Source organism: Mus caroli, unplaced genomic scaffold (assembly GCF_978045245.1).
Source record: "Mus caroli unplaced genomic scaffold, Mus_caroli_1 scaffold_10, whole genome shotgun sequence".
Classification (NCBI taxonomy): Eukaryota; Metazoa; Chordata; class Mammalia; order Rodentia; family Muridae; genus Mus; species Mus caroli.
In genome coordinates, this window is record NW_028227265.1 from 84,002,937 (window position 1) to 84,025,094 (window position 22,158).

The 22,158-nt window shown below is 43.4% G+C and overlaps 2 pseudogenes; both read right to left on the minus strand.

The window, feature by feature from the left end:
* Positions 1-10,431: 10,431 nt before the first annotated feature.
* Positions 10,432-11,024, minus strand: LOC110300721 (peroxiredoxin-1 pseudogene; annotated as a pseudogene).
* Positions 11,025-20,683: 9,659 nt separating this feature from the next.
* On the minus strand, positions 20,684-20,780 carry LOC115031886 (U6 spliceosomal RNA; annotated as a pseudogene).
* Between the last annotated feature and the right edge of the window lie 1,378 nt (positions 20,781-22,158).

Consider the following 22,158-nt stretch of genomic DNA (forward strand, 5'->3'; position numbering starts at 1 on the left):
TCTAAAATGGAATGTTGCTTTTAATCTCCCTCCGTGCAGAGTGTGGTGAGAAATGTAGTGTCTAGAGAGGGCGTGGCTGGTGTTTTTCATGCATTTACAGTTTTTCAGGAGACTGCGATTTTTCAAGGGATTATGATTTTCTCTTCCAGAGGACGTGGGCAGACCACACTCCCATTTTTTGCTAAGATCCAAACAGCAAAATGGACTTCTATGCTCTGTTATTATCAACAGGTAAAATAGAGCAGCTAACCAGGTGAAATAGTGGAAATTGATTTTTTTCCACCATTAATTTTCCACCTTTTGAATGTTGGTCCTGTTAAAATTGGTGCCCTTTAGTTTCTAAACGTCATTTAACTGAAAAAGGGCAAGGTTTCTCCCTGATTAGCTGGGGAACAGTAAATTGACTTATTCCCTCTGGAAGACAGGGTTTAAGAGAGCCCTGACCTACTCTATTTACCAAGGTCAAGGAATGGGATGACCTGCAATTTGTAAACCATCAAACTTCTTTACACAAACAAACAAAGCCTTTGATTACATGGCCCATGCCTCGGAACTTGTGACCTAAAAATAACGGGGGTGGAGGGAATCTGTAGATTTTAGTAATGCTCTTGCCTTACTAAATGTTTAAAGTGATTCATCTATGACATATGAACCATTTTCTCCCTTTTGAGCTGGTAAGAGCTAGAGTGTGCACACTTGTAGGGAAGGAACAGGCCTCCCTGGGCAGCAAATGCACACAGGGCGATATATGGGATAAAAACAAATTATGCAGAAATACAAGAATGGATGGTGCCCATTATTGCAGCGCATGTCTTACACCCATTTTCAACAGTGCTGAATACGGAATATGAAGAAGGCCTTTCAAATGCCCCCCGCACCCCCTCCAGCATTAAGCCGCTCTGAGTTTCCCTTGGCAGTGAAGCATTAAAGATATAGTGTTACCCTGGAAATATAAATTATTAATATATTCAACATTTTTGTCACTTCTCAACTGTTAACCAAATTAGACAAAACTTTCTTTTGCTAAGTAGATTTTCTCTTTAGGATTAGCTTTGGGAGTGTCATAGGGCCACCGCAGTTTTTTAAAAAGAGAGAGAGTCATTTACATATAATTTTGCAAACTTCCACTGGTCCATGACAGTCTTTGTACCTCAAATGTTGGTATTCGAGATTTCTTTTTTTTTTTCTTTCCTTCTTATTTAACTGTGGAGGATAAAAGCCTGCTTTGGATTTACAATGACTTTAGGATAAAAGTCTCTCTCTCTCTCTCTCTCTCTCTCTCTCTCTCTCTCTCTCTCTCTCTCTCCTCTGTGTGTGTTGTCTTTTTTTTTTCCTGAAAATTTCATGCAAAAATCCCAATTCTTTAGGCTTCTCCAAAAGTCAACTGTGGACTATTGCATCTTTGCAATAAGCCGAAAACATCACTTCAAAGTGGAATGAATTCCCATTGCATAGTGACTTTAGGGCGCTCTATCACACTTCTTTTTCTGGTCACATACTCCCCCACCCCAGCTTCTGCACTGCAGACCCACCCCTTCCAACTCTACCCCCCTCTGTCTGAGTTTCTTAGGCCCAATCCTACTCTTTCTTTAAGTAAGTTGTATAGTAATCGTTTCCAAGAGAGGCCCAACCAAACCCAGAAATAACAGAACACAAAACCCCCGTGGGTTTGGCTGGAGGTAAGCCATTGTGACGGCTCTGAAAGGGGGACCCTCTTGTTCCTTGGGCTTCATCCTTGAGTGGGCAAGAATAAATATAATCATCCCCATGAAATCAAAGGTTTTTCTCCAGAGGCTCGAGGAACAAAGCTCGTGGCTGGTGCTTTGGGCGGTCCCGTGGCTGCGAAGGCGCCCCAGCCACCCTGCAGAAAGGGTGGTAAATACAGAGCTCACTTGTGCTTCCAAGCATTGTTGAACAAAGACGGCCCCATGTATAGTGGGGGAGCCCTTCAAGTCTGGGCTGCTGGATGCCAGGAAAGAAAGGTAAGAGAAATGTCCCCAAAGATAGGGACTTCTCTTGTTTGGGTTTTGAATGAGTGAGATGATGACATAGATAGCAAGCCAAAATAAAAGAATAAATAGTAAGTAAGCCAGTTGATAGGTGATAGAACACAGATAGAGATAGGTAGATAGATAGATAGATAGATAGATAGATAGATAGATAGATAATAGCATCATTAACTCAGGTACTCACAGCAACTAGGGAAACGGATTGAAAAACTCTTAGAAACTGGTAATGGATGTCTATACAGAGTCACACACTGAGAAGACTGTGTGTGTGGATCATCCATATACCAGGCACCTGATCAGTATTTGTGGAATGGCCGAAGGAATGAACAGCCCAGTCGAGCCAAATCTGTTAAAATTCTGAATCAAAACCTCTCAGATGTCTCCCTTAGATGTATCCATTGAGGCATCTGTGGCGTAGTCTACACGCACACTGAAGGTTATCAGAGAAGGGTAATTCATTGCTCTGGGTCGTTTTTCTTTTGCTACCTGTATTCTGACACTGGGAGACAATGTCTGCCTTGCTTGGTTAAGGTAATTAGTAGGCGTAGGTAACGGCACAGATGGCAACTCAGGGACTCAGGCTCAGAACTCCTGGGTTCCTGTCCTTTTGTGTGGAACAGCTACATGGCTGAACCGACCCAGACAGACTGGGCTCTGACTTCTGCTCCATTAGGTACTCAGAGGCTACTGTCTGGAGCCAGTGTCTCAATTTACATAGCACTATGGCTTCAGTAGGATGTACGTCTGCTGCATAGTCTGGGGCATGGAATACCCAGCATGCATCTCTCATCATGTGGCTGCAATAGCTTGAATCTGAAATGCAGTCCAGGGCTCATATTTTGTTCACACACCCAGTTCTCAGCCGGGGTTACTGTTTTTGTTGTGGGAGGCTGTGGAAACTTTCGGAGATGGGCTCAGCTGAAGGAGGTGGGCTACAGGGGGCAGGTCTTTGGGATATGGTAACCTCCCCTACTTGTTATCTTGCACTGTTTCCTGGTCTGCCCTGAGGTGAGCAGCTGCAGCCACACCCAAGGTCATGGCTTAGGCACCTCTGTCCTGCCCCACCCTCCTGTCGTCATGTGAGGAGCCCTCTGCAACAGTGAGCTGAACTTAATCTTACTTCCCCTCTGAAGTTGCTTCTGCCCTCTATTGTGGTCACAGAGACACAAAGGTAACTAACACGATTGCTATCAAGATTGAGAGGGTTAGTATATTCAAAATGCTCTAGACAGCACTAAAGATATAGTAGACATTCAATAAATGTTAGCTGTTGCCTCTGGCTTTTCTACCTGTGCCCTTGTACCCTTGAATAAAATCTCAGAGGCTTAATATTATTTATGAATGCCTAGGTTATAAGCTAGGCTGGTTTCCCAATTAATTCTTTTTTTTAAATATGTATTTGTTTTATGTATATGAAAATTACAGATGCTGCAGAAGTCTGGGGAGATCCGAAGTCACTGCAGAAGTCTTAGGAGGATTAAGAAATCCAGTGTTTATAGTGGTGGCTCCCTGCTGTAGCTGTCATCAGACACACCAGAAGAGGGCATCAGATCCCATTACAGATGCTTGTGAGTCACCATGTGGAAGATAGGAATTGAACTCAGGACCTCTGGAAGGGCTGAGCCTTCTCTCCAGACCACCCCCACCGCCCCCGCCCCCGCCCCCCCATCCGTTATTATCCCTTTGATTCTAACCTGAGTTCAGCTATGTGGCTGGTTTCCTCTCCTTGTCTTCTTGCTTTCCACTCTGCCTAGTGGTTGAAAATTCCCATCCTGATTCTCTCAACCAGAAGTCCCAACTGGAAGTCTCACCTTCTAGCCCTGCCTCAGTTTGTTGGCCATTATTAGATTTTTATTGGCAATACACAGAAGATTGTCCCTACAGCAGGCCACCTACTCCTGTCTTTTCTCTTTCTCCCTCCCAAAGAATCAGAACCCTAGGGTGACCTCAAACTAAGTAACAAAATGTTCAGACAAATAGTGAAGTAAGTCTTTACACCCCCCACCCCCGCTGTTTCTTTAACAAACCTTTTCTTTGTTTAGGGAAACTTGGGTTGGAATTTGTAAATCTACCTCTGAAACAATCTTTGGGCTATGGTTGTGCACAATTTCTAAAGGACTAAAGTTCTCCTTTAGGCAAGAATTGGTAAAAGCCGCTAGCAAATTTTGAGTGCCATTTCTCATCCCTTACAAATATTTCTTTCTGCTGGATGTGGTGGCGCACACCTTTAATGCACTCAGAGGCAGAGGCGGGTCAATTTCTGAGCTCAAGGCCAGCCTGGTTGTACTGGCTATTTTTGTGTCAACTTGACACAGCTGGAGTTATCACAGAGAAAGGAGCTTCAGTTGAGGAAATGCCTCCATGAGATCCAACTGTAAGGCATTTTCTCAATTAGTGATCAAGGGGGAAAGGCCCCTTGTGGGTGGGACCATCGCTGGGCTGGCAGTCTTGGGTTCTATAAGAGAGTAGGCTGAGCAAGCCAGAGGAGGCAAGCCAGTGAAGAACATCCCTCCATGGCTTCTGCATCAGCTCCTGCTTTCTGACCTGCTTGAGTTCCAGTCCTGACTTCCTTTGGTGATGAACAGCAGTATGGAAGTGTAAGGCGAATAAACCCTTTCCTCCCCAACTTGCTTCTTGGTCATGATGTTTGTGCAGGAATAGAAACCCTGACTAAGACACTGGTCTACAGAACAAGTTCCAGGACATCCAGGGTTCACAGAGAAACCCTATCTCAAAAATGTTTTTCTCCATGTTTCTTACATATTTTATACATAAAATTCTCAATGAAGTTGCAGATATGGTTCAATGGTTAAGAGCATTGACTGCTCTTCCAGAGGTCCTGAGTTCGGTTCCCAGCAACCATATGGTGGCTCACAACTATCTCTAATGGGATCTAATGCCCTCTTCTGGTGGGTCTAAAGGGAGCAACAGTGTACTGACATACATAAAATAAATAAATAAATCTTTTTTAAAATTCTACATGAATACAGAATATTGCGTGGCATCTAATAAAAAATACATTGTATAGTAAGTAGTCATGGTAGTTGATATGGCCATCATTTTAAGCATTTATATTTTAAAATATTTTTGATTGATGCATGGTGATTTACATATTTATGTTCATCAAGGTGACATTTTGAATACGCCTATACAGTGCATAACTGTGAAGAGCGAATGAAGTCCTGAGCAACTGTGTATTATTTGTTGGAGTACAGTCATGTCAAGGACCACAGAGTCTCAGACCCACGGAATGGCAGGGCCTTCCCCTGGTCTGTGTACAGACCCTGAGGCACCATTGACCTTCAGCTAAAACCAAGGGTTGCGGTAACTCTCAGCTACAGCTTCCTCTGCCAAGACAACTGCTCCCCCAACAGAGGCCTCCTACTGAGCCTAGCTAACTGGACTCAGCTATAAATAGCCAACCTACCTTGGAGGGTTTTAGCCAACAGTAGATAGAAAACATACTGAGTTTTCCAGGCTGCTGGTGTGAGCCCATCAGAGCACAGAGCCCACCTAATCGTGGTAGGAGCAGCCTCTGTAGGGGAGGAATCTTTAGGCAGTAAACACCCAGGAGGAAAAAGCTATGGTGGACATTTTGCTCGCATGGTCGCCATCCACACACAGATCCAGAGGAGGGCTTTGCTAGCCCCCAGAGCCTTAGCTGAGGAAGGCTTTGCCACCTTTGTGTGTTTGAGGCATTGTGGTCCTTGGCAAGGTCATGCCCATATGAAGCAATGGACATCTCCACAGGACTTCACGTACTTTGTATACCTGCTAATATTAGGTATCAATCTGCCTACATCCAAGCAAATATTCTTTACAAGGCAGGGTATAATACTGTAGCTTCTATTGTGCTTTTAATGAATATATAAGTTTGATTCAGAAGTGAATCGCTTCAAGCCCACTGTCCCCATTTGTTGAATTCCATCCCATCCCAAATCACAAAATGAACATTTTGTTTTTGGTTTCTTCTTAACACTTTTATCTAGATCCAAAATGGTTCCGAGCACAGAGGAGCAAATGAGTTTTATGTTTTGGGTCAGTGTAAACCAGAACCTGTAGTTTTCACAACTAAGATTGGAGATCAACCTCCAGGCCTGTGTGTACTGAGCAGTATAGCCTTTGGAGAGCCGTGTGTGTATGTGTGTGTGTGTGTGTGTGTGTTTGTGTGTGTGTCCATGTCCACATGCAGGTTTTCAGTCAGTGTATACATGGATGGAAACACTGAAGACAGAGGAAGCAATCATCCACCGAAAACAGTAGCTGAGTTGGGTCTAAGAGTCATAGAAGAGACCAGAAGAACCAACTAAGAGCAAAGGGCCTTATTGTCGAGATGCATCTGCATGGCACAAATGATTTTTGAAGAGACCTCGGTAGAGCTGAGAGTAAGGAGGAGCCAACACCCTCTGAGATGGTCTCCATGCCTCCCCAACCCAGCATATTGTTTGGGGCTGTCAGACATCAACAGTTCATTTATCTCACAAGAGCCCCTGAAGTGGATCTTACTGCCTGCGCTTTGCTGTGAGGGCTGACTCGGAGAGCTGATCTGAAGACAGTGAGTATTTCATGGGAGAGTTTTAATTTGAACTTGGGTCTGTTGCTTGCCAGTTCACTGCGCTTCCTTCTACATAGTATTCACACATTTTCTTAGTTGTTTTTTAATACAGAATCTTCTTTGTGTTGTGTAAAACTGTGGCTCACCATGACTTCAACACAGGACAGCTGAATCTCAGTGTACATACAATAGAAAACGCAATCTCTTGGGTTTTTTTTTTTTATTTAAATATACTATGTGAAACTAAAACTAAAAACAACAACAACAATAACAACAAACACACACACACATTTCTAAACTTGAAAACAAATGGCAGGTACCATCTACAGGAATGAGCATAACCCAGACCTAGCCACAGGTGAAAGGCCTTTAGGCAGCCACTGCAATCAAGCTGATGTTTGACATGGGAATGACTAACGAGGATTTTAGGAATGTAAATTATGCATACCTGACAATAAAGTCCAGACATAAAGAAAATTGCAGCACTGAATTGTAGGGCAAGATTGCATGGTAGGCAAGCTAATCAAGATAATAAACGCCCAAGAAGTCAACACTTGAGGGCAGGGCATGTAGATCGGTTTATCAGAGTTCTTGGGCAGAGCTCTGGATTTGGTCCCCATCACTGCATAAAACCCAGGCCTGGTGTGCACACTGCCTCCATCCCAGCACTCAGGAGACAGTGACGGTGACGGGAAGCTTAGAATTCAGGGTCATCCTGGGCTATTGAGACCATGTTTCAAAAAAGATTTCAACGCTTACCCATGGAATCTTTTATTGCTCAAGCAAGAGGAAGAACCTAAAAAAAAACCTCACAGAGCAAATAAAACAGAAGGTTGCTACTTCTATATAGCCTCATCCTAACCACATACCCTCTCCCAAATAAGTAACATAGTAATCTTTTTCCTGTGCTGAAAAATAATTTTAACATCCAAATGAATCTTTGATATATAGTTTAGTTTTTGTCTCACTCATTCAAAAGCATGTGCTGAGTTTTTGGTCACCCAATTCAGCTGTCCGGTGCCTCCTTTGTGATATTACTTTGTTACAGCCACTGTGTTCCTGCCTTCTTATTCTTATTATTTAGAGAACTTATTCAAAGTTCTCTGAAGTGTAACTTTGTATCCATTAAACACTTACATGCATTAAAACAAAACCGGTCATCATGCCTTCTATTGTTAGTGTTTATAGTGTAGGTCAATGACAACTTTATGTATATTATGAGTTAAAACAAATGAGGAAATTTGTTAAAGTAGTAGGGATGAAGAATTAGATGTGAGAAAATAGATTCAGAAGAGTTAAGGAACCGTGTAACATTCAATGTCAAACATCATATAGACACCGAAGAAGGAGATGCCCACTCTGAAGCAGTTTCTGTATACCTGATGTGTGATCTTTCTCCCACTAGATATCAAGAAGCCTGATTCCACTTTCCAGCTCTATAAACTTGACTCTCCTGGGGACTTCATTTAAGTGGATCCTTCAATACTTACTTTTTAACAACTGATGTGGTATCTTCAAACTTCCTCCAGGTGTTAATGTGTCAGAATTTACCTCCTTTTAAGGCTGAACAATATTCCGTGGTATGTATATTATACATTGTGTAATTAGTCCTTTACTGAAAGAGGAATTGATTGAACATCATTTTGGCTAATAGTGTTAATTCTGTCGTGAACATGGCTGTATGTGCAACTGCTCAGATCTCTGCTCTCAGTGATTTTGAGTGTGTGCCCAGAGTGGAGTTGCCGGATCAGATGAGTAATTCTGTGTTTAAGTTTTGACGATCCATCATTCCAGTTTCCACAGGGGCTCCACCACATTATATTCACACCAGCATCCAAGAGAATTCCATTTTCTCATCATTCTTGCCAACCGTTTCTGTGGTTTTTAAAAGATTGACTCTAATGTGTGTGGGATCATACCTCATGCGGTGGCTTGCATTTCCCTCATGCACATCAATACTCGGTGGACATTTCCGTGGATGTAGTCATCATTTGTGTATCATTGGAGCTATGGCTATTAATATTCCAAATATCAGTGCTCAGCCAGATACGTGACTTGTAAATGTTTTCTCTATTCTATCAAATGTTTTCACTCTGTTGCTTGTGCCCTTGATACACGAAAGTTTTAATTTTGATAAAATTCCTTTTGCTTATCTTTTTCTTTCATTAACTGGATTTTTGGTATCATATTCAAGAACTACTTTCATTTCTAACTAACTAACTATATATATTTGTATACATAATTACATATATATGTAATTTTAAGATGTTTGAGAAAATAAAGCAAGCACAACATAAATGATACAATGCAAATATCTATACCTATACCTACACCTACACCTATACCTATACCATCATTTTCTACCTTTTTACAGAAAAAACTTAACTGCTTCAACATTGCTGTCATTCCACTTCAGGCTCGGTGAACTTGTTTGGCTTCATTCTTTATCAGCAATTTATTTAAGCAATAGTTCAGATAAAACGCTGAGACTCCTCCGCTCGCGTCTGAGTCTATAAAGCTCCAGCAATGAAGGAATCTGCAGCTTAGACCAAGCAAACCCACAAGGGTTTCTGTAGCACCCTTTGGAACTAGGGTGCTTCTGCCAATTCGAATCGCAAGGACTTGTATAGTCAGCCGAGAAGCAGCAGGGGGCGCTCGTGAGGCTTAGCGTTGCTCTTATTAACCATTCTCCCTCCCACTTCAGAACACTGCATCAGGTATAAAGTTAAAGGCGGAAGGGAGAGTTAAAACGACTGCATCTACATTCTCTAAACATGTTTAAAAATAAGAAGTGAAAGTCTTTCGGGAAAACTAAGCTGCACATCACAGAATAAAGGATATAGAAAATGCAATCCCTGGTCACTGGTGGGACTGACGGGAGGCAGGGGCCACACTCCTGAGTTTCAGAAGTAGTGTGAGAAGTCGTGGGTGCAGTGATGAAAGAAAATTTCCTGTCTGGAAAAAGTCACAAGCGATGGTGCCCTGCTACCCCTCTTCTACTTGGAACCTCACTCAGGGACTGAGGAATCAACACCTTTCTTCAGAGGGCTAAAGACAAGGCTCTGGAGCCTGGATCACTCCGGCAGCTAACTGAGCCATTCACCTATCTACTCTGGGCATGGCAGGTCTTGTGCTCCGGTTCCGATCCACAAGAATTCAAGAACTACAGCTGAGAGTCGAAAAGCCTATCTCTTGAAGCAACTGTCACCTCTCCCCGGGAAGCTGATATTAGCTTCTGGAAAGTGGGTATGTTTGGGAAGGTCACCCAAGTGTTTTACAGATCCAATGAAATTCAGGGTCTTGTCTTTGTTTGTGGTCAGTGTTTCCTCTAGACCACAAATATCTCCACTTGATAGTTCAGGATGAACATCAAACCTGTGGCTAGATAATTGTGCTGTGTCATGGGAAGTTGGAATAGGCTAGACATATAAGCACACAGAAATACATTCACAACGTGGATTTATGCCTCTGGGTTCTTTGTCATGACCGTTTCTAGGGCATTAGCGGCATTGTTGTGAAGCAAAGTCCAGGTTTTCAATAAATGCCACCAAATGAACATATGTATCAATCATGTATGAATTTGAATTGTGGTGTTTGTTTGTTTCTCAGAATTCACGTTTAGTAGATACTTTTAAAACATTAAAAAAAAAAAAGAATTAACAGGCTGGTTTGTGTGACTAATATAAGATGGTCTGCCCAAAACACAGCTCAGGCCATTACCAATAGCGGAAGAAAGGCTAACCATCCCCAGCCCTGTAGGAAAGGCTTATCTGGGATCACACCACATCATGTGTTTAAGCATGAATAGAATACAAGAGATTTTCTTCTGGCTGCTCAACACTTCCTGGCAGGAAAGTGGCCCAGTGCTCACTTCTGCTTGGAGAAACACCCTTTGCTCTTATTGACATCAGGCTTGGTGGTACCACTGCCAGGTTTCCAGCCAGCTGTGTACACTTCACCATGTTCGCCAGTGAACTGGAAGGTCTGGACTGGTCTCAGAATCGCATCCACAGAGCGGCCAGAGGGAAGATCGTTTATCGTTATCTGTTGAAGGATACTTTTATCACCAATAACAAAGAGGCCCCTGAGAGAGATACCTTCATCAGCCTTGAAGACTCCACAGTCCTGAGCAATGGTGCACTTGGGGTCTGATATCAAGAGAATGCTCATGGGTCCCAATGCTCCTTGTTTGTTGGGTGTGTTAATCCATGGCAGAAGTGAGAATCCACAGAAGCTCCAATCACTTGGCAGTTGAGTTTCTTAAATTCTTCTGCTCATTCACTGAAAGCAATGATCTCCATTGGACACACCAAAGTAAAATCAAGAGGGTAAAAGAAGACCCCAACTTATTTCCCTTTGTGTTCACGTAGGCTGATATCTTTGAGTTGCCCATCTGGCACAACAGCTGTTGCTTTGAAGTTGGGAGCAGGATGCCCAGTGTTTGTATTTCCTGAAGACATCTTGCTATCAGCAGGGCTGAGCCACAGGCCTCACAAACAGAAACAACCGTGAGAACGCAGGAAGAGATCGTGTCCCCCTCACTCCCCCCGATTATTTTTTAAAATGATTTTATTTGTTCTCTCAAACAATGTCATGTTTTAGTCATTATAAAGAGTACATCTAGCCAGGAAGTGAAATGTTAAGGCAGGCCAGTCAGCATGCTCTTACAAATAGACTTTAAACAAAGCGAGGTTCTTCACCTCTTTATAAGGACACAGATGTTCTCCTGCGTGAGGTATCAAGTTCATCTTGCCTAAATCTTCAAATTATTTTGCTACTACCTGATCGCTTTTGATAGTCAAAATTTGAAACTTATATTAAGTTATATTAGGAATGAATAAAGAAAGCTTTGACTTATTTTCTAAGTAACCCAGTTTTAATATAAGGTGTCTCAGAAATAGTCACAAATGTTTGTTTAGGTTTTATAAAATACTAGTCTTGACTAGGAACCCAAAATGATTGTTGCAACCGATGATATTGTTCTCGAGGGATCATGGGACAACAGTAAACTCAACATGGGAGCTTTGGGCGGGGAGGAGAGAGATTATCCAACTAAGTGTCAAAACAAGGAAGGCTAGAGCCAAGTGTCACCGGCTCTCTAGGTCTCTAGGTCCTCTTTAGTAAAATAAGGAGTTTCGCAGGTGTATAGCTTGGTCTTCATGTGGATTCGGAGCAGGGGTTATCCCAAAAGCTGTTGCCTGAATGAGGGGTGGGATATGGTCTTCTAGCTGCTGCCTTGTCTAGCCTCAGTGAGAGAAGATGCACCTAGCCTCAGATTTGATGTGTCGGGGGGGGTTGGAGGGGATACTGTGGGCTCCCACCCACACAGAGGAGAATGGGAGGGGGAATAGGGGAAGGATTTTGAGAGGGGATGACTGGGAGGGGGATAGTGAGTGGGATGTAAAGTGAACAAGTAAAAAAATTAATAAATTCATTTTTTAAAAATAAGGGGTTTAAGTTCCATGACTCTAAATTTAATATCTCTGCTAGGGCAAGCGGTCACCTTAGAAACTCTGTTAGACCACATGAAACATAGAGAAAACTGTTTTAAGCATCTACAACGATACCTTTTCTATCTATCCATTACCTATTCATCTTGGAGACATGATCTCACTCCATGAGAGAAGGGCCCCAGATGTGTGGTCCTCAGCTCTGCCTTCCAAGTGTTAGGACTGTGAGCACACACCACTGTGTTTGTCCCTGTGACTTGAACTTAGAATTGAGTATATTTATTCTAGTTGGGCTAAGTCTTTTTTTTTAATTAGGTATTTTCCTCATTTACATTTCCAATGCTATCCCAAAAGTCCCCCATACCCCCCCCCACTCCCCTACCCCCCCACCACTCCTACTTTTTGGCCCTGGGGTTCCCCTGTACTGGGGCATATAAAGTTTGCAAGTCCAATGGGCCTCTCTTTCCAGTGATGGCCGACTAGGCCATCTTTTGATACATATGCAGCTAGAGTCAAGAGCTCCGGGGTACTGGTTAGTTCATAATGTTGTTCCACCTATAGGGTTGCAGATCTCTTTAGCTCCTTGGGTACTTTCTCTAGCTCCTCCATTGGGGGCCCTGTGATCCATCCAATAGCTGACTGTGAGCATCCACTTATGTGTTTGCTAGGCCCTGGCATAGCCTCACAAGAGACAGCTATATCAGGATCCTTTTAGCAAAATCTTGCTAGTGTATGCAATGGTGTCAGCATTTGGAGGCTGATTATGGGTGGATCACTTAGTTGGGCTAAATCTTAAAGAAGCTGTGGTGGTGGTGGGAGAGCTGATGGAATTTGAAATATTCCTTGGTGACAAATAAGCAAGACATTAATAAAAGTGGGTCATCAGTGTACATGCCGGATAAACAGCTCTTAACCATAAAAGTGTAATAGCTATGGATCAATAGCAGTGTCCTGATGGCATATAGAAATACTTACATGCTTAATAAAAATAGCCTCTGTCAGAGTCCTTTCATGTCGCAAGATTTTCCCTGTCCAATTATATTAGTGCAGAGGAGGACTGTGATTGGACAGGGGAAAGGGAGGAGGAGCTAAAGGGAGGAGGAGCTAAAGGGAGGAGGAGCTAAGAGTTGCAGAGACAGAGAGCATCTCGGTAGGAGGGAGAAGGAAGATGGCTGCAGACACGAACCCGGGTGGCGTTTACCAGCCACAAGTAGTTGTGGTATCGTAAGGTTAGTTACTGGCGGCAGCAGGAGCCTGGGAACACTTGCATGTGTGAACTCTTTACTATTGGCTACACCAACCACCAAGCGAGCTGCTGCCCGCAAACTAACAAGGCATAGCGGCTACCCGGCTCTTTCCTTTCTCATCACTGACCATGCCTATGGCAAGGAAGAAGCCTACGTGTGCCATGTGACCCTCCCCTGGGCAGGCAGGATTCCAGCCCGTGCTCTTCAGCTTCCTATGACTGTGACAAATAACCGAGGCAATCATCTTAGGACAAGAAAGGTTTGTCGTAACTTATGTGGAGTTTTCATCCTGGGGTTGTCGTCTCACTGTTCCGGGGCCCATGGGAAGTAGTGCATCATGCTGGAATCACAGGATAGAGTAAGGTGCTCATGGCTTAGGGACCAGGGTAAACAGAGATGGAAAGAGGAAGGGGCTAGAGTCCCATGCTCTCCACTAGGGGCATATGCCTTCAGTCACCTAATTTCTTCTCGCTAGATCTCACCTCTTAAAAGGTTCTAAACACACCCCAATAGTGCTGTCTTAGTCAGGGTTTCTATTCCTGCACAAACATCATGACCAAGAAGCAAGTTGGGGAGGAAAGGGTTTATTCAGCTTACAGTTCCACATTGCTGTTCATCACCAAGGAATTCAGGACTGGAACTCAAGCAGGTCAGGGAGCAGGAGCTGATGCAGAGGCCATGGAGGGATGTTCTTTATTGGCTTGCCTCCCCTGGCTTGCTCAGCCTGCTCTCTTATAGAACCCAAGACTACCAGCCCAGCAATGGCACCACCCACAAGGGGCCTTTCCCCCTTGATCACTAATTGAGAAAATGCCTTACAGTTGGATCTCATGGAGGCATCTCCTCAACTGAAGCTCCTTTCTCTGTGATAACTCCAGCTATGTCAAGTTGACACAAAACTAGCCAGTACAATTGACCCCTTGTCAACTTGACACACAAACACACCACTAGTAAGCCTCAACCCTTACATTCTTACTCATCCCCAAGATCTAAATAACTTTAAAAGTCCCACAGTCTTTACATATTCTTAAAATTTCAATCTTTAAAATATCCATCTCTTTTAAAATTTAAAGTGTTTTTACAATTAAAAGTCTCTTTAATTGTGGGCTCCACTAAAACAGTTTCTTCCTTCAAGAGGGAAAATATCAGGGCACAGTCACAATCAAAAGCAAAAATCAATCTCCAACTGTCCATTGTCTGGGATCCAACTCACAATCTTCTGGGCTCCTCTAAGGGCTTGGGTCACTTCTCCATCCATGCCCTTTGTAGCACATGCGCCATCCTCTAGGCTCCAGATGCCTGTACTCCACTGCTGCTGCTGCTCTTGGTGGTCATCTCATGGTACTGGCATCTCCAAAACACTGCTTGACCCCTTCAGTTCTGGGCCTTCAATTGCAACTGAGGCTGCACCTTCACCAATGGCCTTCCATGGCCGCTCACAGTGCCGAGCCTCAGCTGCTCTGCGTGACCCCTTCATGCCTTCAAAACCAGTACCACCTGGGTGACCCTTACATATTACCAAGTCCCACTGCAGCAGGAGTACAACCTTGGATATCTCTGGAACACAGCCTCTTTGTGCTTTCAGAAAACACTTCCCAGAAGATGTCACCTCAATGATGCTGGTCTCTTCTTAATCACCGCTAATTTCTTAGCTCCAGCTAACCAGCATCAATAGTCCCAGTAATGCAAAGTTTTTGCTTTAGTAGTTCTAAATCTACAGTTAATCACAGCTGATTCTTCAGCCCCAGCTAACCAGAACTACAGAATCTTCACAATCAAAACAGCAATGACCCTGAAAAGAGTCTTTAATTTTCCCTCTGAAATTTCACAAGCCAGGCCTCCATCTTCTGCACTGTTCCCAACATTATCTTCCAAGCTCCTACAAAACATCTGACAGAACTCTTAACAATGAATGGATATTCAAGCCCAACGTTCCAAAGTCCTTCCACAGTCCTCCCCAAAACATGGTCAGGTTGTCACAGGAATACCCCACTTCTGGTACCAATTTGTCTTAGTCAGCGTTTCTATTCCTGCACAAACATCATGACCAAGAAGCAAGTTGGGGAGGAAAGGGTTTATTTGGCTTACATTTTCATGCTGCTGTTCATCACCAAAGAAGTCAGGACTGGAACTCAAGCAGGTCAGGAAGCAGGAGCTGATGCAGAGGCCATGGAGGGATGTTCTTTACTGGCTTGCCTCCCCTGGCTTGCTCAGCCTGCTCTCTTATAGAACCCAAGACTACCAGCCCAGCAATGGCACCACCCACAAGGGGCCTTTCCCCCTTGATCACTAATTGAGAAAATGCCTTACAGTTGGATCTCATGGAGGCATCTCCTCAACTGAAGCTCCTTTCTCTGTGATAACTCCAGCTATGTCAAGTTGACACAAAACTAGCCAGTACAAGTGCCATCAGCTAATGACCAGGGCTCAGAGTAAAGACCATTCAAGTAAAGACTTGAAGGCCATTCAATTCCAAACTACATCACCACGGCCTCCAAATTACAGATTACAGGCTGTTTCTGTGACAAAGCTCAGGTCTTTCCTCACCCACCTTCTTCCTCCTTGGAAACTTTAGTTTCTTTAGAAAGTCAGTTATGTCAAAGGATGTTTTGCTGGAGCAGACACAGGAAGGGACCTGTGATGAAGGAGTGTAGCTATGACCCCACAGAGCATGGGAGACTAGCACTGATCATTGGTTTAGTTTGCTTCTCCTTGCTAATCTTTGCTAGCAACTTGCATGCACTGGTTCACCTTACATAGCATTGCTGAGCTCAACCTGTGGTAACAACACCATTGAGAGAAACTTGGCCAAGAACTGCTAGTGAGGTTCCTGAGACAGTTTGCTGCTTCTGCGGCCAGATGCAGGCTGGTTGTGAACTTTTCTGTTTCTTCAGAATTGAACTACAGCTGCTGGTTCGTGCCTGGTGTCTTTCTGCCTAGAGGACTGCCCTGCAGCCCCTGAGTCATATTTGATGTTTGCTATGGGTCAGAACTGCTGAGAAAGAAGATCAGGCTCGCCCCCAAAGAATTCTTGCTAAGCAGGTCCACTTCCCCCATATCCTAATATCTTCCACGACCTCTGCTGAGCGGTGGGCTATAGGAGAGGTTGAGCCCTTATTAAAAGTAGGTAGAAATCAAAAACTGGATGCGAGCCAGGGAGGAGGCTTAGCATACAGATAGCAACCTAAATAAAATCAAGTGGTTTTTTTCCCAAAAAGTAAAAAAAAAAATTGGCTGCAAAAAATGTATGCCTACAAAGGTATGTTAGTGGGCTTCTCTAGAGTAACAGAACTTATAGAATAAATCTCTCTCTCTCTCTCTCTCTCTCTCTCTCTCTCTCTCTCTCTCTCTTTCTCTCTCTCTCTGCTGCCGTCCAGCTAATTCGACAATGGCCAGCTGTGAACTGAAAGTCCACGAATCTATAGTTGCTCAGCCCACAAGCTGGACGTCCCATCTGTTTTTCTGCAGATGCTGGAATCTCAAAGAAGCAGACTCCATGCCAGTGAAGGAATGGATGTGCCAGCAAGGCGAGGGCAAGCAGGCAAAGACTGAAGCCTTCCTTTTTCCATTGTCCTCCACTGTGCCTCCCAAGGACGGGGACCATTATTACTTACTTTGAGAGCAGATGAGGTGTTCCTGCTGTTGAATTAAAAATAAGTTAATACACTAAAGGCCTTTTGAAAAGCTGTATAGAAATCTACTACTGTAGAAACTTCTTAAAATATATCCATATACAAGATGAATTTAAGTACAGTCACCAATATAATGAGGGGGACGCTGCTCCAACTAAATGCCTTTTGCCAACAAGTAAACCTCCAATGCCAGAAATTAGTTATATCATTTTCAATCATTGGCCCAAGGGACCCGAGGAACCCCCCCAGTCATCATCATTGCCAAGGTTACTAGTTACCCCCTGTGATGGTTTCTATATCCTTGGACCAGGGAGTGGCACCATCTGAAGGTGTGGCCTTGTTGGAATGGGTGTGTCACTGTGGGTGTGGGTATAAGATCCTCACCCTAGTTGCCTGGAAGTCAGTTTTCCACTAGCAGCCTTTGGATGAAGACATAGAACTCTCAGCTCCTCCTGCACCATGCCTGCCTGGTTACTGCCATGCTCCCATCTTGATGATAATGGACTGAATCTCTGAACCTGTAAGCCAGCCCCAATTAAATGTTGTTTTTTATAAGACTTGCCTTGGTCATGGTGTCTGTTCACAGCAGTAAAACCCTAACTAAGACACCTCCATTACCTGACTATAAGGCCCTGGGCTGAAGACACCACTTATGTCACTGAATGTGGACAAATGGAGCCGGTGCACAGCTGGAAGCTTCACACATACACACACACACACACACACACACCCCACTGACTAGTGTTTGTGGTGTTGAGAGGCACTTTGCATGCTACCAGGGGAGAAAGTTAATGATCAATATCACCTAGAGACAGACACATGACAGCCATCTGCCTATAAGATAGGCCAGTGCACTGGTGGCACAAAAGTTATGGCAATAACCAACCATTTTTTAAAAATTGAATTTAAGGCCCACTCCATGAGATGGAATGCATACCTGATACAACGTAAACAGCCAAGAATCTGAGGCTAAATAGGTCATAGGCCTAGGGGAAAAATCTATTACTTATGAAACTAGACATACAATGGTCATGCAGCCTTCATCAGAGTTTCTCCTTGCAGTAGATGGGAATTAACGCAAAGCCTCATAAGGAGGCAACGTGCAGAAAGTGAGAGACTTTGGTAACTATGCCCTAAATGTGATTAAACCCTTCTCCCGAAGACTCAGGGGGTCTATGTGTAGAGGAGGTGGGAAGAGTCTAAGAGCCAGAGGTGGTGAGTGATTTCAGGAAACATCTTCCTGACACGCCAGGGCTGATGCACCTATGAACTCACAGAGACTGTGACAGCATGCACAGGGCCTGCATGGGTTCAAACCAAAAAATAAAGAAAAAAAAGAAAAAAAGAAAAAAAGAAAAGAAAAAACCCTAGCACAAAGAAGAGGAAAATTGTCATCCCTAGCCAAAAAGCTCTTTGCAATTGATACCTTCTGGGAAGGTCAGTTTCCCCCGACAGAGGGTGATGCTGTATACAGCCACCCCACTCCAGAGCAGACCCCGTGCCCAAGAGGAGATGCCCAACACAAAACACATCCCATGGTTTTGTGTGTGCTTTTGTGTTTGTTTGTTTGTTTGTTTGTGGTATTTTTGTATTATTGTGGTTTTATTTGTTTGTTTTTATTTATATTTTTTTTTGTTGTCGTTTTCTGAGAGAGGAAGAGAAAAAACACAAAGTTGGGGTTGTAGGGAGGTAGGGAAAGATTTTGGAGGAGCTGTGGGAGGGGAAAGAATGTGATGAAAAGATATTATGTGAAAAAGATTTTAATAAAAAAAAAGAGTAAGTTAAGGCTCCAGGTAGATGCAGAGCGGGAAGGTGTGGTCAGGATAGATGTATGCATGTGTGAAATGGTAAAAGAACAAGTATTATTCTTTTTAATTATGTGTCTATTGTGCAGATGAGTGCAGGTGCCCACCGAGCCCAGGAGTGACCAGTTTCCCTGGAGCTGGAGTTACAGGCGGTGTGATCCATGCAACATGGGTGCTGGGGACAGAAGTCTCAGGACTTCTGTAAGAGTAGCACATGCTCCTAACAGCTGGGTTTCTCTCCAGCCTCGAAAAACTACTCTTAAAGAATAATTAAAATAAAAGTAAACTAAATCCAACCGGACATGGATAGATTGACAAATTTTCAAGTGTTCGGGGGATGGCTAAGAAGCAATTCGAGAAGTACAAATGCCCGACTCCTTCAGATTATACTTTTCCCCAAGATTCTGAAGGACAAAGACACACAGCAAATAAAGAACCCAACTAAAGATGAGCTCCTGGAAGCTACAGAGGCCCCGCGGAAACTCCTGCTGAGTTTGTGAGACTGAACAAGTGAAGCAGGAAAGATGAGAGTATCCTATATGTGTGCACATGTGTGAGCATGAGTGTGTACAGGCACATGTGTGTATGAGTGTGTACAGGTATGTGTATGTAGATGAGTATGTACAGGCATGTGTGTGTGTAGATGAGTGTGTATAGGCATGTGTGTAGAGATGAGTGAGGATAGGTATTGTATGTAGATGAGTGTGTACATGTATGTGTATATAGATGAGTCTGTACAGGCATGTGTGTAGATGAGTGTGTAAGGCATGTGTGTATAGATGAGTGTGTACAGGCATGTGTGTATAGATGAGTGTGTACAGGCATGTGTGTATAGATGAGTGTGTACAGGTATTGTATGTAGATGAGTGTGTACATGTATGTGTATATAGATGAGTGTGTACAGGCATGTGTGTAGATGAGTGTGTACAGGCATGTGTGTATAGATGAGTGTGTACAGGCATGTGTATAGATGAGTGTGTACAGGCATGTGTGTAGATGAGTGTGTACAGGCATGTGTGTATAGATGAGTGTGTACAGGCATGTGTGTATAGATGAGTGTGTATGGGTATGTGTATACAGATAAGTGTGTACAGGCATGTGTGTGTAAATGTGTGTATACATATTGTGTAGATGAGTGTGTACAGGCATGTGTGTGTATAGGTGAGTGTGTATAGTTATGTGTGTGTAGGTGTTGGGGGATGCACATGTGTGAATGTGGAGGTCAGAGGTTACCCTCAGGTGGTGTTCTTCAGGAACCACCATCTTGTTTTTGGAGATAAGGTCTCTTGGCTTGCCTAGGGCTCGCTGGTTTGTTTTTTTCAGGCCAGCCAGCAAGCCTCAGGAATTCGAGTCTTCCCAACAGTAGGATTCCAAGCTCAGGCTTCCAGCTTCTGCTCTGTATGTGGGTGATGGAAATCTAACTCAGGCCCCAGCCATCTCTCTAGTCACTATAGAATTTGCTGTTGTACACCGTTGATGGAATCTTTAGGCTAATGATGCTCATTTCCCAGGAACTGGTGTTCCTTAGTCAGCTTATATTTATTCCTAACTGTTTCCCTGACAACTCCCACTTTTTGTCCGAAGAAGTTATCACAAAGATGCCCTTAGGACACAAGAAAATTAGAGGACAGAACTTATAACAAAGTAGAAGAAAGCTTATTTACCCTTTTGTCCACAACCAAGGAGAAAATTATTCTTAGTTTCTCTCCTCCCCTCCTATACCAGTGTTAGAATCTGTGGGAAAGTTCAAGAGTCAGGAGTTACGCATATATGGATGTAGCTGGCAGGCAGGTTGTCCATCCTTTCTTAGTGAATGTCGGGTGACTTTCCTGGTACCCAGGCCAATTGAATTGTTTCCATTCTCAGTACTGAGCCCCAGGAGAATTTTAATTCTTTAGAGACCATGGTTACACTAGTTTTAGGATATGGGTGGGAAAGTATTTTAAAGTGCAATGTTGTATTCATAACCTATAATCTATTTTTTTTTAAATATGGAACGCTTCACGAATTTGCATGTCACCCTTGCTCAGGGGCCATGCTAATCTTCTCCAATTTTAGTATATGTGCTGATGAAGCGAGCACTATAATCTATTTTCTAATGATTCAGCCAGCAATAGTCTAGTCATTATCTGCCAATCTATCTATCTATCTATCTATCTATCTATCTATCTATCTATCTATCTATCTATCTATCTATCAATCTATCAATCTATCTATCTATCTATCTATCTATCAATCTATCTATCTATCTATCTATCTATCTATCTATCTATCTGTCAATCTATCTATCTATCTATCATCTAATCTATCATCTATTATGTATAATTTATCTACCACATAACTATTATTTATTAACTTTTAGTTTTGCTTTCTGTTACTGAGATAAAACACAACAATTAAAGACAGTTAGGGAGAAAGTGTTTCTTGTTGTTTTAAGCCATAGTCCTGGGTTACTGTCCATCATTGTGAGAACAATGTGTAAGCCCAGTCACATCATAACCAAGAACTTGGTGGTCAGAGCCGTGGGAAGCGCTACCAGAATTGTTGGAGGCTCAGGAGTGGGGGACGTTGGGGGTGGCTGGAGAGACAGCTCAGCAAGTAAAGGAACCTCAACTCCTAAGGGGGATCCCCAGAACCCACGTGGCGGGAGGAGACAACTGCCTCTCACAAGCTGTCTTCTGACCTCTGTCTGTGCTATGACGTACCATGCACCCACACGCAAAATAAATAAAAATTTAAAAAATATGGGATGAGGAACTGTGGGAGGGCGGACCAGGATGGGGTAACAACTGGACCTTAAAAAAAAGTAATTTAAAAAATAAAAAATAAATAAGTAAAAGGGGGGAAAATTAAAAATAACTGGTGGGGGATGCTGAAGAGCTACTTTAAATAATCATGAGTTTTGTAATAAAAGCAGAAGTGAAGACTTTAGCTCCCATTAATTCAGGCTGTTTTATTCAACCAAGGTCTTACACATTTTTGTTTTTTCCATTTACAGACCTGACATTTTGGCTAGGGATAGAGTAACCAGGGTGAGGCAGGCTGACTGTAAAAGAAGGACCCAATGTAGACCTAGGGGATCCCAGATACTGGAGAATTAGGTAGGATTCCGGCTACCTAATTAAGCAAGTTAAAGAAGAAATGAGCCTTCCTCCCCACAGAGACCAGCACCCTTTGCTGAAGAGCACAGAACAGCAGCCAACCTGTGGGTGGCCAGGTGCCAGGAGCCTGGTGCTGTTATTGGCAAGGCTGCCCAGCAGGGTTAAAGGAAAGATGGCTCAGGAGACCTGCTGCAGGCACACCCAAGCACACTGGATCAAGAGGCTACAAAAAACAGGACATCCCTTAATGAGTTATTTTTGCGCTTGGTTAAGCCAAAAGCCTCCTCAGGAGGCTGGTGACTAAAAATAACCTTACCATTGTATGGGGCAATGGCAAGGGCTCTCTCTCCGTTCCTGGG